Source organism: Pelophylax lessonae (genome assembly GCF_965119305.1).
Source record: "Pelophylax lessonae genome assembly, chromosome: 9".
NCBI lineage: Eukaryota > Metazoa > Chordata > Amphibia > Anura > Ranidae > Pelophylax > Pelophylax lessonae.
This window is the reverse complement of record NC_138776.1, coordinates 258,486,303-258,501,509: the sequence shown is the minus strand read 5'-3', so window position 1 is coordinate 258,501,509 and position 15,207 is coordinate 258,486,303. Positions and strand designations below refer to the sequence as shown.

Genomic DNA, 15,207 nt, shown 5'->3' with positions numbered 1-15,207 from the left:
AGAGGCTCTGGATGGACAGTTGGATAAATGGTTCTATATTTAGGATGTATCCGGTCTATAAACCAGAGGCTCTGGATGGACAGTTGGATAAATGGTTCTATATTTAGGATGTATCTGGTCTATAAACCAGAGGCTCTGGATGGACAGTTGTATAAATGGTTCTATATTTAGGATGTATCTGGTCTATAAACCAGAGGCTCTGGATGGACAGTTGGATAAATGGTTCTATATTTAGGATGTATCCGGTCTATAAACCAGAGGCTCTGGATGGACAGTTGGATAAATGGTTCTATATTTAGGATGTATCCGGTCTATAAACCAGAGGCTCTGGATGGACAGTTGGATAAATGGCTCAATATTTAGGATGTATCTGGTCTATAAACCAGAGGCTCTGGATGGACAGTTGGATAAATGGCTCAATATTTAGGATGTATCTGGTCTATAAACCAGGGGCTCTGGATGGACAGTTGGATAAATGGCTCAATATTTAGGATGTATCTGGTCTATAAACCAGAGGCTCTGGATGGACAGTTGGATAAATGGCTCAATATTTAGGATGTATCCGGTCTATAAACCAGAGGCTCTGGATGGACAGTTGAATAAATGGTTCTATATTTAGGATATATCCAGACTATAAACCAGAGGCTCTGGATGGACAGTCGGATAAATGGTTCTATATTTAGGATGTATCCGGTCTATAAACCAGAGGCTCTGGATGGACAGTTGTATAAATGGTTCTATATTTAGGATGTATCCGGTCTATAAACCAGAGGCTCTGGATGGACAGTTGTATAAATGGTTCTATATTTAGGATGTATCCGGTCTATAAACCAGAGGCTCTGGATGGACAGTTGGATAAATGGTTCTATATTTAGGATGTATCTGGTCTATAAACCAGAGGCTCTGGATGGACAGTTGGATAAATGGTTCTATATTTAGGATGTATCTGGTCTATAAACCAGAGGCTCTGGATGGACAGTTGTATAAATGGTTCTATATTTAGGATGTATCTGGTCTATAAACCAGAGGCTCTGGATGGACAGTTGGATAAATGGTTCTATATTTAGGATGTATCTGGTCTATAAACCAGAGGCTCTGGATGGACAGTTGGATAAATGGCTCTATATTTAGGATGTATCCGGTCTATAAACCAGAGGCTCTGGATGGACAGTTGGATAAATGGTTCTATATTTAGGATGTATCCGGTCTATAAACCAGAGGCACTGGATGGACAGTCGGATAAATGGTTCTATATTTAGGATATATCCAGACTATAAACCAGAGGCTCTGGGTGGACAGTTGGATAAATGGTTCTATATTTAGGATGTATCTGGTCTATAAACCAGAGGCTCTGGATGGACAGTTGGATAAATGGTTCTATATTTAGGATGTATCTGGTCTATAAACCAGAGGCTCTGGATGGACAGTTGGATAAATGGTTCTATATTTAGGATGTATCCGGTCTATAAACCAGAGGCTCTGGATGGACAGTTGGATAAATGGTTCTATATTTAGGATGTATCCGGTCTATAAACCAGAGGCTCTGGATGGACAGTTGGATAAATGGTTCTATATTTAGGATGTATCCGGTCTATAAACCAGAGGCTCTGGATGGACAGATGGATAAATGGTTCTATATTTAGGATGTATCCGGTCTATAAACCAGAGGCTCTGGATGGACAGTTGGATAAATGGTTCTATATTTAGGATGTATCTGGTCTATAAACCAGAGGCTCTGGATGGACAGATGGATAAATGGTTCTATATTTAGGATGTATCCGGTCTATAAACCAGAGGCTCTGGATGGACAGTTGGATAAATGGTTCTATATTTAGGATGTATCCGGTCTATAAACCAGAGGCTCTGGATGGACAGTTGGATAAATGGTTCTATATTTAGGATGTATCCGGTCTATAAACCAGAGGCTCTGGATGGACAGTTGGATAAATGGTTCTATATTTAGGATGTATCCGGTCTATAAACCAGAGGCTCTGGATGGACAGTTGTATAAATGGTTCTATATTTAGGATGTATCTGGTCTATAAACCAGAGGCTCTGGATGGACAGTTGGATAAATGGTTCTATATTTAGGATGTATCCGGTCTATAAACCAGAGGCTCTGGATGGACAGTTGGATTAATGGCTCAATATTTAGGATGTATCCGGTTTATAAATCAGAGGCTCTGGATGGGCAGTTGGATAAATGGTTCTATATTTAGAATGTATCTGGTCTATAAACCAGAGGCTCTGGATGGACAGTTGGATAAATGGTTCTATATTTAGGATGTATCTGGTCTATAAACCAGAGGCTCTGGATGGACAGTTGGATAAATGGTTCTATATTTAGGATGTATCCGGTCTATAAACCAGAGGCTCTGGATGGACAGTTGGATAAATGGTTCTATATTTAGGATGTATCCGGTCTATAAACCAGAGGCTCTGGATGGACAGTTGTATAAATGGTTCTATATTTAGGATGTATCTGGTCTATAAACCAGAGGCTCTGGATGGACAGTTGGATAAATGGTTCTATATTTAGGATGTATCCGGTCTATAAACCAGAGGCTCTGGATGGACAGTTGGATAAATGGTTCTATATTTAGGATGTATCCGGTCTATAAACCAGAGGCTCTGGATGGACAGTTGGATAAATGGCTCAATATTTAGGATGTATCTGGTCTATAAACCAGAGGCTCTGGATGGACAGTTGGATAAATGGCTCAATATTTAGGATGTATCTGGTCTATAAACCAGGGGCTCTGGATGGACAGTTGGATAAATGGCTCAATATTTAGGATGTATCTGGTCTATAAACCAGAGGCTCTGGATGGACAGTTGGATAAATGGCTCAATATTTAGGATGTATCTGGTCTATAAACCAGAGGCTCTGGATGGACAGTTGGATAAATGGTTCTATATTTAGGATGTATCCGGTCTATAAACCAGAGGCTCTGGATGGACAGTTGGATAAATGGTTCTATATTTAGGATGTATCCGGTCTATAAACCAGAGGCTCTGGATGGACAGTTGGATAAATGGTTCTATATTTAGGATGTATCTGGTCTATAAACCAGAGGCTCTGGATGGACAGTTGGATAAATGGCTCAATATTTAGGATGTATCTGGTCTATAAACCAGAGGCTCTGGATGGACAGTTGAATAAATGGTTCTATATTTAGGATATATCCAGACTATAAACCAGAGGCTCTGGATGGACAGTCGGATAAATGGTTCTATATTTAGGATGTATCCGGTCTATAAACCAGAGGCTCTGGATGGACAGTTGTATAAATGGTTCTATATTTAGGATGTATCTGGTCTATAAACCAGAGGCTCTGGATGGACAGTTGGATAAATGGTTCTATATTTAGGATGTATCTGGTCTATAAACCAGAGGCTCTGGATGGACAGTTGGATAAATGGCTCTATATTTAGGATGTATCCGGTCTATAAACCAGAGGCTCTGGATGGACAGTTGGATAAATGGTTCTATATTTAGGATGTATCCGGTCTATAAACCAGAGGCACTGGATGGACAGTCGGATAAATGGTTCTATATTTAGGATATATCCAGACTATAAACCAGAGGCTCTGGGTGGACAGTTGGATAAATGGTTCTATATTTAGGATGTATCTGGTCTATAAACCAGAGGCTCTGGATGGACAGTTGGATAAATGGTTCTATATTTAGGATGTATCCGGTCTATAAACCAGAGGCTCTGGATGGACAGTTGGATAAATGGTTCTATATTTAGGATGTATCCGGTCTATAAACCAGAGGCTCTGGATGGACAGTTGTATAAATGGTTCTATATTTAGGATGTATCTGGTCTATAAACCAGAGGCTCTGGATGGACAGTTGGATAAATGGTTCTATATTTAGGATGTATCCGGTCTATAAACCAGAGGCTCTGGATGGACAGTTGGATTAATGGCTCAATATTTAGGATGTATCCGGTTTATAAATCAGAGGCTCTGGATGGGCAGTTGGATAAATGGTTCTATATTTAGAATGTATCTGGTCTATAAACCAGAGGCTCTGGATGGACAGTTGGATAAATGGTTCTATATTTAGGATGTATCTGGTCTATAAACCAGAGGCTCTGGATGGACAGTTGGATAAATGGTTCTATATTTAGGATGTATCCGGTCTATAAACCAGAGGCTCTGGATGGACAGTTGGATAAATGGTTCTATATTTAGGATGTATCCGGTCTATAAACCAGAGGCTCTGGATGGACAGTTGTATAAATGGTTCTATATTTAGGATGTATCTGGTCTATAAACCAGAGGCTCTGGATGGACAGTTGGATAAATGGTTCTATATTTAGGATGTATCCGGTCTATAAACCAGAGGCTCTGGATGGACAGTTGGATAAATGGTTCTATATTTAGGATGTATCCGGTCTATAAACCAGAGGCTCTGGATGGACAGTTGGATAAATGGCTCAATATTTAGGATGTATCTGGTCTATAAACCAGAGGCTCTGGATGGACAGTTGGATAAATGGCTCAATATTTAGGATGTATCTGGTCTATAAACCAGGGGCTCTGGATGGACAGTTGGATAAATGGCTCAATATTTAGGATGTATCTGGTCTATAAACCAGAGGCTCTGGATGGACAGTTGGATAAATGGCTCAATATTTAGGATGTATCTGGTCTATAAACCAGAGGCTCTGGATGGACAGTTGGATAAATGGTTCTATATTTAGGATGTATCCGGTCTATAAACCAGAGGCTCTGGATGGACAGTTGGATAAATGGTTCTATATTTAGGATGTATCCGGTCTATAAACCAGAGGCTCTGGATGGACAGTTGGATAAATGGTTCTATATTTAGGATGTATCTGGTCTATAAACCAGAGGCTCTGGATGGACAGTTGGATAAATGGCTCAATATTTAGGATGTATCTGGTCTATAAACCAGAGGCTCTGGATGGACAGTTGAATAAATGGTTCTATATTTAGGATATATCCAGACTATAAACCAGAGGCTCTGGATGGACAGTCGGATAAATGGTTCTATATTTAGGATGTATCCGGTCTATAAACCAGAGGCTCTGGATGGACAGTTGTATAAATGGTTCTATATTTAGGATGTATCTGGTCTATAAACCAGAGGCTCTGGATGGACAGTTGGATAAATGGTTCTATATTTAGGATGTATCTGGTCTATAAACCAGAGGCTCTGGATGGACAGTTGGATAAATGGCTCTATATTTAGGATGTATCCGGTCTATAAACCAGAGGCTCTGGATGGACAGTTGGATAAATGGTTCTATATTTAGGATGTATCCGGTCTATAAACCAGAGGCACTGGATGGACAGTCGGATAAATGGTTCTATATTTAGGATATATCCAGACTATAAACCAGAGGCTCTGGGTGGACAGTTGGATAAATGGTTCTATATTTAGGATGTATCTGGTCTATAAACCAGAGGCTCTGGATGGACAGTTGGATAAATGGTTCTATATTTAGGATGTATCTGGTCTATAAACCAGAGGCTCTGGATGGACAGTTGGATAAATGGTTCTATATTTAGGATGTATCCGGTCTATAAACCAGAGGCTCTGGATGGACAGATGGATAAATGGTTCTATATTTAGGATGTATCCGGTCTATAAACCAGAGGCTCTGGATGGACAGTTGGATAAATGGTTCTATATTTAGGATGTATCTGGTCTATAAACCAGAGGCTCTGGATGGACAGATGGATAAATGGTTCTATATTTAGGATGTATCCGGTCTATAAACCAGAGGCTCTGGATGGACAGTTGGATAAATGGTTCTATATTTAGGATGTATCTGGTCTATAAACCAGAGGCTCTGGATGGACAGATGGATAAATGGTTCTATATTTAGGATTTATCCGGTCTATAAACCAGAGGCTCTGGATGGACAGTTGGATAAATGGTTCTATATTTAGGATGTATCTGGTCTATAAACCAGAGGCTCTGGATGGACAGTTGGATAAATGGTTCTATATTTAGGATGTATCTGGTCTATAAACCAGAGGCTCTGGATGGACAGTTAGATAAATGGTTCTATATTTAGGATGTATCCGGTCTATAAACCAGAGGCTCTGGATGGACAGTTGGATAAATGGTTCTATATTTAGGATGTATCCGGTCTATAAACCAGAGGCTCTGGATGGACAGTTGGATAAATGGTTCTATATTTAGGATGTATCCGGTCTATAAACCAGAGGCTCTGGATGGACAGTTGTATAAATGGTTCTATATTTAGGATGTATCTGGTCTATAAACCAGAGGCTCTGGATGGACAGTTGGATAAATGGTTCTATATTTAGGATGTATCCGGTCTATAAACCAGAGGCTCTGGATGGACAGTTGGATTAATGGCTCAATATTTAGGATGTATCCGGTTTATAAATCAGAGGCTCTGGATGGGCAGTTGGATAAATGGTTCTATATTTAGAATGTATCTGGTCTATAAACCAGAGGCTCTGGATGGACAGTTGGATAAATGGTTCTATATTTAGGATGTATCTGGTCTATAAACCAGAGGCTCTGGATGGACAGTTGGATAAATGGTTCTATATTTAGGATGTATCCGGTCTATAAACCAGAGGCTCTGGATGGACAGTTGGATAAATGGTTCTATATTTAGGATGTATCCGGTCTATAAACCAGAGGCTCTGGATGGACAGTTGGATAAATGGTTCTATATTTAGGATGTATCCGGTCTATAAACCAGAGGCTCTGGATGGACAGTTGTATAAATGGTTCTATATTTAGGATGTATCTGGTCTATAAACCAGAGGCTCTGGATGGACAGTTGGATAAATGGCTCAATATTTAGGATGTATCTGGTCTATAAACCAGGGGCTCTGGATGGACAGTTGGATAAATGGCTCAATATTTAGGATGTATCTGGTCTATAAACCAGAGGCTCTGGATGGACAGTTGGATAAATGGCTCAATATTTAGGATGTATCTGGTCTATAAACCAGAGGCTCTGGATGGACAGTTGGATAAATGGCTCAATATTTAGGATGTATCTGGTCTATAAACGAGAGGCTCTGGATGGACAGTTGAATAAATGGTTCTATATTTAGGATATATCCAGACTATAAACCAGAGGCTCTGGATGGACAGTCGGATAAATGGTTCTATATTTAGGATGTATCCGGTCTATAAACCAGAGGCTCTGGATGGACAGTTGTATAAATGGTTCTATATTTAGGATGTATCTGGTCTATAAACCAGAGGCTCTGGATGGACAGTTGGATAAATGGTTCTATATTTAGGATGTATCTGGTCTATAAACCAGAGGCTCTGGATGGACAGTTGTATAAATGGTTCTATATTTAGGATGTATCTGGTCTATAAACCAGAGGCTCTGGATGGACAGTTGGATAAATGGTTCTATATTTAGGATGTATCTGGTCTATAAACCAGAGGCTCTGGATGGACAGTTGGATAAATGGCTCTATATTTAGGATGTATCCGGTCTATAAACCAGAGGCTCTGGATGGACAGTTGGATAAATGGTTCTATATTTAGGATGTATCCGGTCTATAAACCAGAGGCACTGGATGGACAGTCGGATAAATGGTTCTATATTTAGGATATATCCAGACTATAAACCAGAGGCTCTGGGTGGACAGTTGGATAAATGGTTCTATATTTAGGATGTATCTGGTCTATAAACCAGAGGCTCTGGATGGACAGTTGGATAAATGGTTCTATATTTAGGATGTATCTGGTCTATAAACCAGAGGCTCTGGATGGACAGTTGGATAAATGGTTCTATATTTAGGATGTATCTGGTCTATAAACCAGAGGCTCTGGATGGACAGTTGGATAAATGGTTCTATATTTATGATGTATCTGGTCTATAAACCAGAGGCTCTGGATGGACAGTTGAATAAATGGTTCTATATTTAGGATATATCCAGACTATAAACCAGAGGCTCTGGATGGACAGTCGGATAAATGGTTCTATATTTAGGATATATCCAGACTATAAACCAGAGGCTCTGGATGGACAGTCGGATAAATGGTTCTATATTTAGGATGTATCCAGACTATAAACCAGAGGCTTTGGATGGACAGTTGGATAAATGGTTCTATATTTAGGATGTATCTGGTCTATAAACCAGAGGCTCTGGATGGACAGTTGGATAAATGGTTCTATATTTAGGATGTATCCAGACTATAAACCAGAGGCTTTGGATGGACAGTTGGATAAATGGTTCTATATTTAGGATGTATCTGGTCTATAAACCAGAGGCTCTGGATGGACAGTTGGATAAATGGTTCTATATTTATGATGTATCTGGTCTATAAACCAGAGGCTCTGGATGGACAGTTGAATAAATGGTTCTATATTTAGGATATATCCAGACTATAAACCAGAGGCTCTGGATGGACAGTTGGATAAATGGTTCTATATTTAGGATGTATCTGGTCTATAAACCAGAGGCTCTGGATGGACAGTTGTATAAATGGCTCTATATTTAGGATGTATCCGGTCTATAAACCAGAGGCTCTGGATGGACAGTTGTATAAATGGTTCTATATTTAGGATGTATCTGGTCTATAAACCAGAGGCTCTGGATGGACAGTTGGATAAATGGTTCTATATTTAGGATGTATCTGGTCTATAAACCAGAGGCTCTGGATGGACAGTTGGATAAATGGTTCTATATTTAGGATGTATCCGGTCTATAAACCAGAGGCACTGGATGGACAGTCGGATAAATGGTTCTATATTTAGGATGTATCTGGTCTATAAACCAGAGGCTCTGGATGGACAGTTGGATAAATGGTTCTATATTTACAATGTATCTGGTCTATAAACCAGAGGCTCTGGATGGACAGTCGGATAAATGGTTCTATATTTAGGATGTATCTGGTCTATAAACCAGAGGCTCTGGATGGACAGTTGGATAAATGGTTCTATATTTAGGATGTATCTGGTCTATAAACCAGAGGCTCTGGATGGACAGTTGGATAAATGGCTCTATATTTAGGATGTATCTGGTCTATAAACCAGAGGCTCTGGATGGACAGTTGGATAAATGGTTCTATATTTAGGATGTATCTGGTCTATAAACCAGAGGCTCTGGATGGACAGTTGGATAAATGGTTCTATATTTAGGATGTATCCGGTCAATAAACCAGAGGCTCTGGATGGACAGTCGGATAAATGGTTCTATATTTAGGATGTATCTGGTCTATAAACCAGAGGCTCTGGATGGACAGTTGGATAAATGGTTCTATATTTAGGATTTATCTGGTCTTTAAACCATAGAATACGTTACAGTGACTATGGAGGAAGAGGACGGAACATGACGGGGGGGGGGGGGGGGGGGTTACTGGGTATAAATATGAAATAATATCTTATTACCTCCTCTGCTGCCAGTTCCAGCAATGTCTCCTCTCTGCTTCCTCCAAACTCACCTTTCACCCGGAGCTTCCTGTTTCTACTCTTAGATCACTTCCTGTCTGTGCGTTCCAAGTGAGGTCACCACCTTGTGTTAAATATAAATCCTGCAGTCTACATTATAGTCTCCACATTTTGCCCGCTGCTTTGTGGTCCGTTTGGCTATTATATAATAATGAATAAATTGTCAAGCACACTTCATTAAATCCGTGTATGAGTAAATTCCAAATCAAATGATCGCAAAATATCACTGTACGAAAAACAGTATATGGAGAATTCCGTATTACATTTCCAAATCTAATTGTGTTTATTTCATTTTCGTTCCTCTATTATATTACATCCTTGGTTACACACGCCGATTATACTTATATATAAATCCAGACAACAAAAAATTAAAATGAAGACCATACAATTGTGTTTTTATTGTTATACATAAAAAAACAAAATTGAAAACAAACAAACAAATAGAAATACGACACTCCATGACCATGATGAACATGCTCACCACTGAAAGATAAAGTGAATAACATGAATTATCTTGTAACAATGACATCTGAAATAAGTGGGATATATTAGGCAGCAAGTGAACATGTCTTGGAAGTTGAAGTGTTGAAAGCAGAAAAAAATGGGCTAATATAAAGATTCGAGCAGCTTTGACAAGGACAAAATTGTAACGTCTAGGATGACTGGGTCAGAGTAACTCAAAAACTGATGCTCTTGTGGGATGTTTCCGGCCTACGGTGGTCAGGACCATCCAAAAATGGTGTGAGGAAGGAAAACCGGTGAACCACCAACAAGGTTGTGGGCGGCCAAGGTTTATTGATACAAGTGGGCAGGAAAGGTTGGCCTGTGTAGTTCGATCCAGTAGAGGAGCTACTGGTGCTCAGATTGCTGAAAAAGTGAATGCTGATTCCGATAGAAACGTGTCAGAACCAGGGTTGTTTCCTCAGAATAGGTGCAGGCAGGGTTGCCAACCGTTCCGTAAAATACGGAATCGTCCCGTATTTTAAACAGACAAGTGCTGTTCCGTATCAAACTGATACGGAACGCACTTTGTTTCGTATTCCGCGGTACCTTATTGGTGTTCGTCACTTTCATCTTGTAGTGACTGTGCGTCCCCTCCCCTCCGCCTTCTGACCAATTCCGCAATGCCGTGCCGATGACGTTGTGACGTCACGACGTAACCCCTCCCTGCATTCCCCGCCCGGCGCTCGCGGTACCAAGAAGAAGAAGAAGAAAGAAAACGAAGAAGAAAGAAAACTAGCTGCTGCTGCAAGAAAGCGAGCAGAGCACAAGAGAAAAAAAAGGTAAGCAGAAGAGAGAAAAGGGGAGAAGAGCAGAGGAAAGGGGAAGGTTGAGCAAAGAAAAGGGATATTAGGCAAAGCAGCAGATAAGAGGAAGGAGAGCATCCCATCAGAAGAGCAAATAAAATGGGAAGAAGAGACAACAAAATGGGACGGAGAGCAGAAAAATGGGGAAGAGGAGAAGAGGGAGGAGAGCAAAGGGAAGGAGAGCAGAGAAAAGGGAAGGAGAGCAGAAGAAGCAAAGAAAAGGGGAAGGAGAGCAAAGAGAAAAGGGGAAGGAGAGCAAAGAAAATGGAAGGACAGCAGAAGGAGAGCAAAGAAAAGGGGAAGGAGAGCAAAGAAAAGGGGAAGGAGAGCAAAAAAAAGGGGAAGGAGAGCAAAAAAAAGGGGAATGAGAGCAAAGAAAAGGGGAAAGAGAGCAAAGAGAAAAGGGGAAGGAGAGCAAAGAAAAGGGAAATGAGAGCAGAGAAAAGAGAAGCAGAGCAAAAAATGGAGAAGAGGAGCAGAGAAAAGGGATAGGAGAGCAAAGAAAATGGGAATAAGAGCAGAGAAAAGGGAAGAATAACAATAAAAAGGAGAAGGAGAGCAAAGAAAATGGATGGACAGCAGAAGGAGAGCAAAGAAAAGGGGAAGGAGAGCAAAGAAAACAGAAGGAGAGCAAAGAAAACAGAAGGAGAGCAAAGAAAAGGGAAAGTGCAAAGAAAAGGGAAGGATAGCAGAGAAAAGGGGAAGGAGAGCAAAAAAAAAAGGGGGGGGGAGAGTAGCAGATAAAATGGTAAGGAAAGCAAAGAAAAAGTTATGGAAGTATAATTATATAAAGATATTTGCACTACACTTCCTTAAAATGTTGTCATATTTTTTGCACTGGAAAAAACATCCCCCGCCACGCCCCCGCCCCACCCCCTCCCCCCGTTCCTTATTTCCATTTCAGAAAGTTGGGAACCCTAGGTGCAGGTACTCTCCTCTTCCAGGTTACCCCTTGTCTTCCCCCCCTACCTACGGGCACCGTCCCTTGGTTCCACCCACCTCCCAGTACCGCCTCCTTGACTGTGTGCTTTTGGGATATACACTATATTGCCAAAAGTATTGGGACACCTGCCCTTGCACGCACAGAACATTTAATGGCATTCCAGTCTTAGTCCGTAGGGTTCAATAATGAGTTGGCCCACCCTTTGTAGCTATAACAGCTTCAACTCTTCTGGGAAGGCTGTCCACAAGGTTTAGGAGTGTGTCTATGGGAATGTTTGGCCATTCTTCCAGAAGCGCATTTGTGAGGTCAGGCACTGATGTTGGACAGGAAGGCCTGGCTCCCAGTCTCTGCTCTAATTCAAAGGTGTTCTATCAGGTTGAGGTCAGGATTCTGCGCAGGCCAGTCAAGTTCCTCACAGCCTCTGACATCTCCTGTACCATGCTCGCAGCCCCTGCATTTCCTAGACCATTCCCGCAGCCCCTGCATCTCTTGTACCATGTCCGCAGCCTCTGACATCTCCTGTACCATGCCGGCAGCCCCTGCATCTCGTATATCATGCCCACAGCCCCTGCAACTCCTGTATCATGTCCGCAGCCTCTGACATGTCCTCCTGTACCATGTCCACACAGTACCATGCTTGCACTTTTAACTGGAATTTGCTCTTATATAAAGCCCTTTGTGCTTTCATATCTGTCTTATTTATATATAAATACACTCTTCAAATATGCTTTAAAATGCATGGTTTTCCCTTTTATGAACAAGAAAATAATGACATTATGCTGTTGGGCTGGTATAATAATTATATGGGGCTGGTATGAAATTATTTTCAGGGCTGAATTCTATTCCCAGTCCGGCCCTGAGAAGGTTACAGTTCCGGTGTCCACCAGTGGGTATTTGCAAGCAGCCAGTAGACCCTAGTAATCAGTTTCCATCTGATGCTGGCTGCTAGGAGGGTATTTAGGTCCTCCTGTACTAGTGCTTCTCACACCAGTGTTTGATTCCAGCCCAAACACAATAAGTAGGAATCATCATCTTATTTCACTTGTATGCCTTACTGTATTTATTGCAATATGGTTTCATTTCATATGTAGTGCATTTTTTTAAAATGAAAAATGGTAATGCAAAAAGAATCGGCTGATTATCCAAGAGTGAAAGGTTATCACGCCATTCTCAAACCGCCTATGCCCTTCAAAAATGCTCGATTTCTTCATGGAATGTTCATCATAAGCCTGTTGTAACAGAGTTAAAGTTTCATCTGCAGTTTGTCCAATTTTCACACAAAATGTAATGTTAATCCGCTGCTCCAGGTTCCTGTCACTCATTTTTCACCAACAGCATGACACATATTCTACCAGGGCCGGGACAAGGGGTGGGCAGGAGAGGCAGCTGCCCTGGGCACTGTGGTATCATGTGAGGTGGGGGGGTGCCACAAGGAGATTGGGGGGTGATTTGGAAGGCAGCAGAGGGGGTAAGATTTACGCTAGGAGTGGAAATTTGATAGGGGGTGCTTCTGGGGGAAGAGGATTAGTGCTAGGAGGAGTGATTTTTGGGGGGAGGGTGATTTGTGCTAGTAGGACTGTTGGGGGGGGGGGACTTGGAGTGGGGGAAAGGGAGGAGAGGATGTGTATTCGGATGGGAAATTTGAGGGGTAGAGAATCTGTGCCAGGAGAAGTGTTTTTGTTTTTTTTTTGGTGGGTTTGTGCTTTGGGGATTCGAGGAGATAGAGCATTTGAGCTGGAACAGGCGATTTGGGGGGGGGGGGGGAGGCAAATATTTGTGCTGGGAGGGGGGATTTTAGCCACAAGGAGATGGGGGGGATGGGAGGTAGCAGGGGGTAAGAATTACTCTAGGAGGGGAACATTTAATAGGAGGGTGCTTTTGGGGAAAGAGGATTTGTCCTAGGAGGGGGGAATTTATCTTGAGAGGAGGGTGAATTGTGCTAGTAGGGATGTTTTGACTTGGAGTGGGGGGAGGGGAGAGTATGTGTATTCGGAGGCGACGTTTGAGGGGTAGAGAATTTGTGCCAGGAGAAGTGTTTTTTTTTGGGTGGGTTTGTGCTTTGGGGATTCAAGGAGATAGAGGATTTGAGCTGGGACAGGCGATGTGGGGGGGGGGTCAAAGATTTGTGCTGGGAGGTTGGATTTTAGCCAAAAGGAGACCGGGGGGGGGGAGGGATATGGGAGGCAGCAGGGGGTATGAATTATTCTAGGAGGGGAATATTTGATAGGGGGGTGCTTTTGGGGGAAGAGAATTTGTGCTAGGAGTGGGGAATTCTTTGGAAGGGAGGGTAAATTGTGCTAGTAGGGATGTTGAGGGGGGGGGGGGATTTGTATTTGGAGGGGAATTTGAGGGGTAGAGGATTTGTGCCAGGAGAAGTGTTTTTTTTTTTGGGGTGGGTTTGTGCTTTGGGGATTCGAGGAGATAGAGGATTTGAGCCGGGACAGGGGATGGGGCAAAGATTTGTCCTGGGAGGAGGGGGAATTTATGCTTAGAAGGTAAGCATGCATTAGTGCTCCATTTTTTTTTTTTTTTGGGGTTGGGGGGGGGTTTGCTGACACATAATGCTCATACATTTTGGGGGGGAGCGCAGCTTGGTATGTTCGCCCTGGAATCTAGATGGCCTTGTCCCGGCAAGGCATTCTACTACTCCATAAAGACTGGGTCCACTGGTCTGAAACCCAAAAAACACGCTTGAGTGTGAATGTTTGTGGGCATTCTGGGAATTAAATTGTAACACCTTGGACTGGGATAAGGATTGTACACCGCCTAGGCCTATCTACTCCCTACCTTGGTGATTTTGAGGGTCGTTGGGTTCCGAAACAGTTGTTCCCTGATAGTCTAAAGCTCCGTACACACGCAACGATTATCGGCCGACCGATCGTCCATCTTTTGTCCAGAGTTGTGTTTTGTTGGTTGGAATGTGCCTAGACTGCACACTAATTTTCTCGCCCAACAAAAATCTACTTCAGAAGTGATGTCATGTGTTGGTTTGCTTTCTTTGTGTTCTTTCTTCACTGAGCATGCCCAGACTTGCTCATTAGATTTTTCCCTGTCGAAATCTGTACTGACTGCACGAAAATCGGACGTGTTTTGACGGCAGACAAAAATTTTATAGCCTGCACACCAGATTTTTTTCGGCCGAAAAGTCGGAGTCGGTTGTCAGAAGCATCATACTAACAAGCCGAAAATCGGAAGATCGGTCGTTGGACGAAAATTCCCTGCCGATTTTCGACGCATGTGTACGAGGCTTTAGATCTTTAGGTTCCCAAACCTGCAAACCCATTATGAGGGCTTTCCACTCTCCAAGCTGTTTTTTATTTGATAGCATAATAATTGGAAAAAGATGAATGGGGATTCCATAAAAGATGTGGACCCGTCTCAGGCACGTTCCATCACAGACGTCTCCAAAAAAACATAGAAGCCAAGAGAAGACTTGGACCATCACACTCAACTTATAAGTGAAAGATCACTTTTGACCGGACGTACCCCTTTATAAAAACTTTTTTTTTATTCTACA

At 41.9% G+C, this 15,207-nt stretch overlaps 1 protein-coding gene across 1 annotated transcript in view; it reads right to left on the bottom strand.

Moving 5' to 3' along the window:
• Positions 1-15,207, bottom strand: part of LOC309564408 (uncharacterized protein) — a 71,620-nt gene that overhangs the window by 29,074 nt on the left and 27,339 nt on the right. The gene's annotated exons all lie outside the window — the stretch shown is intronic.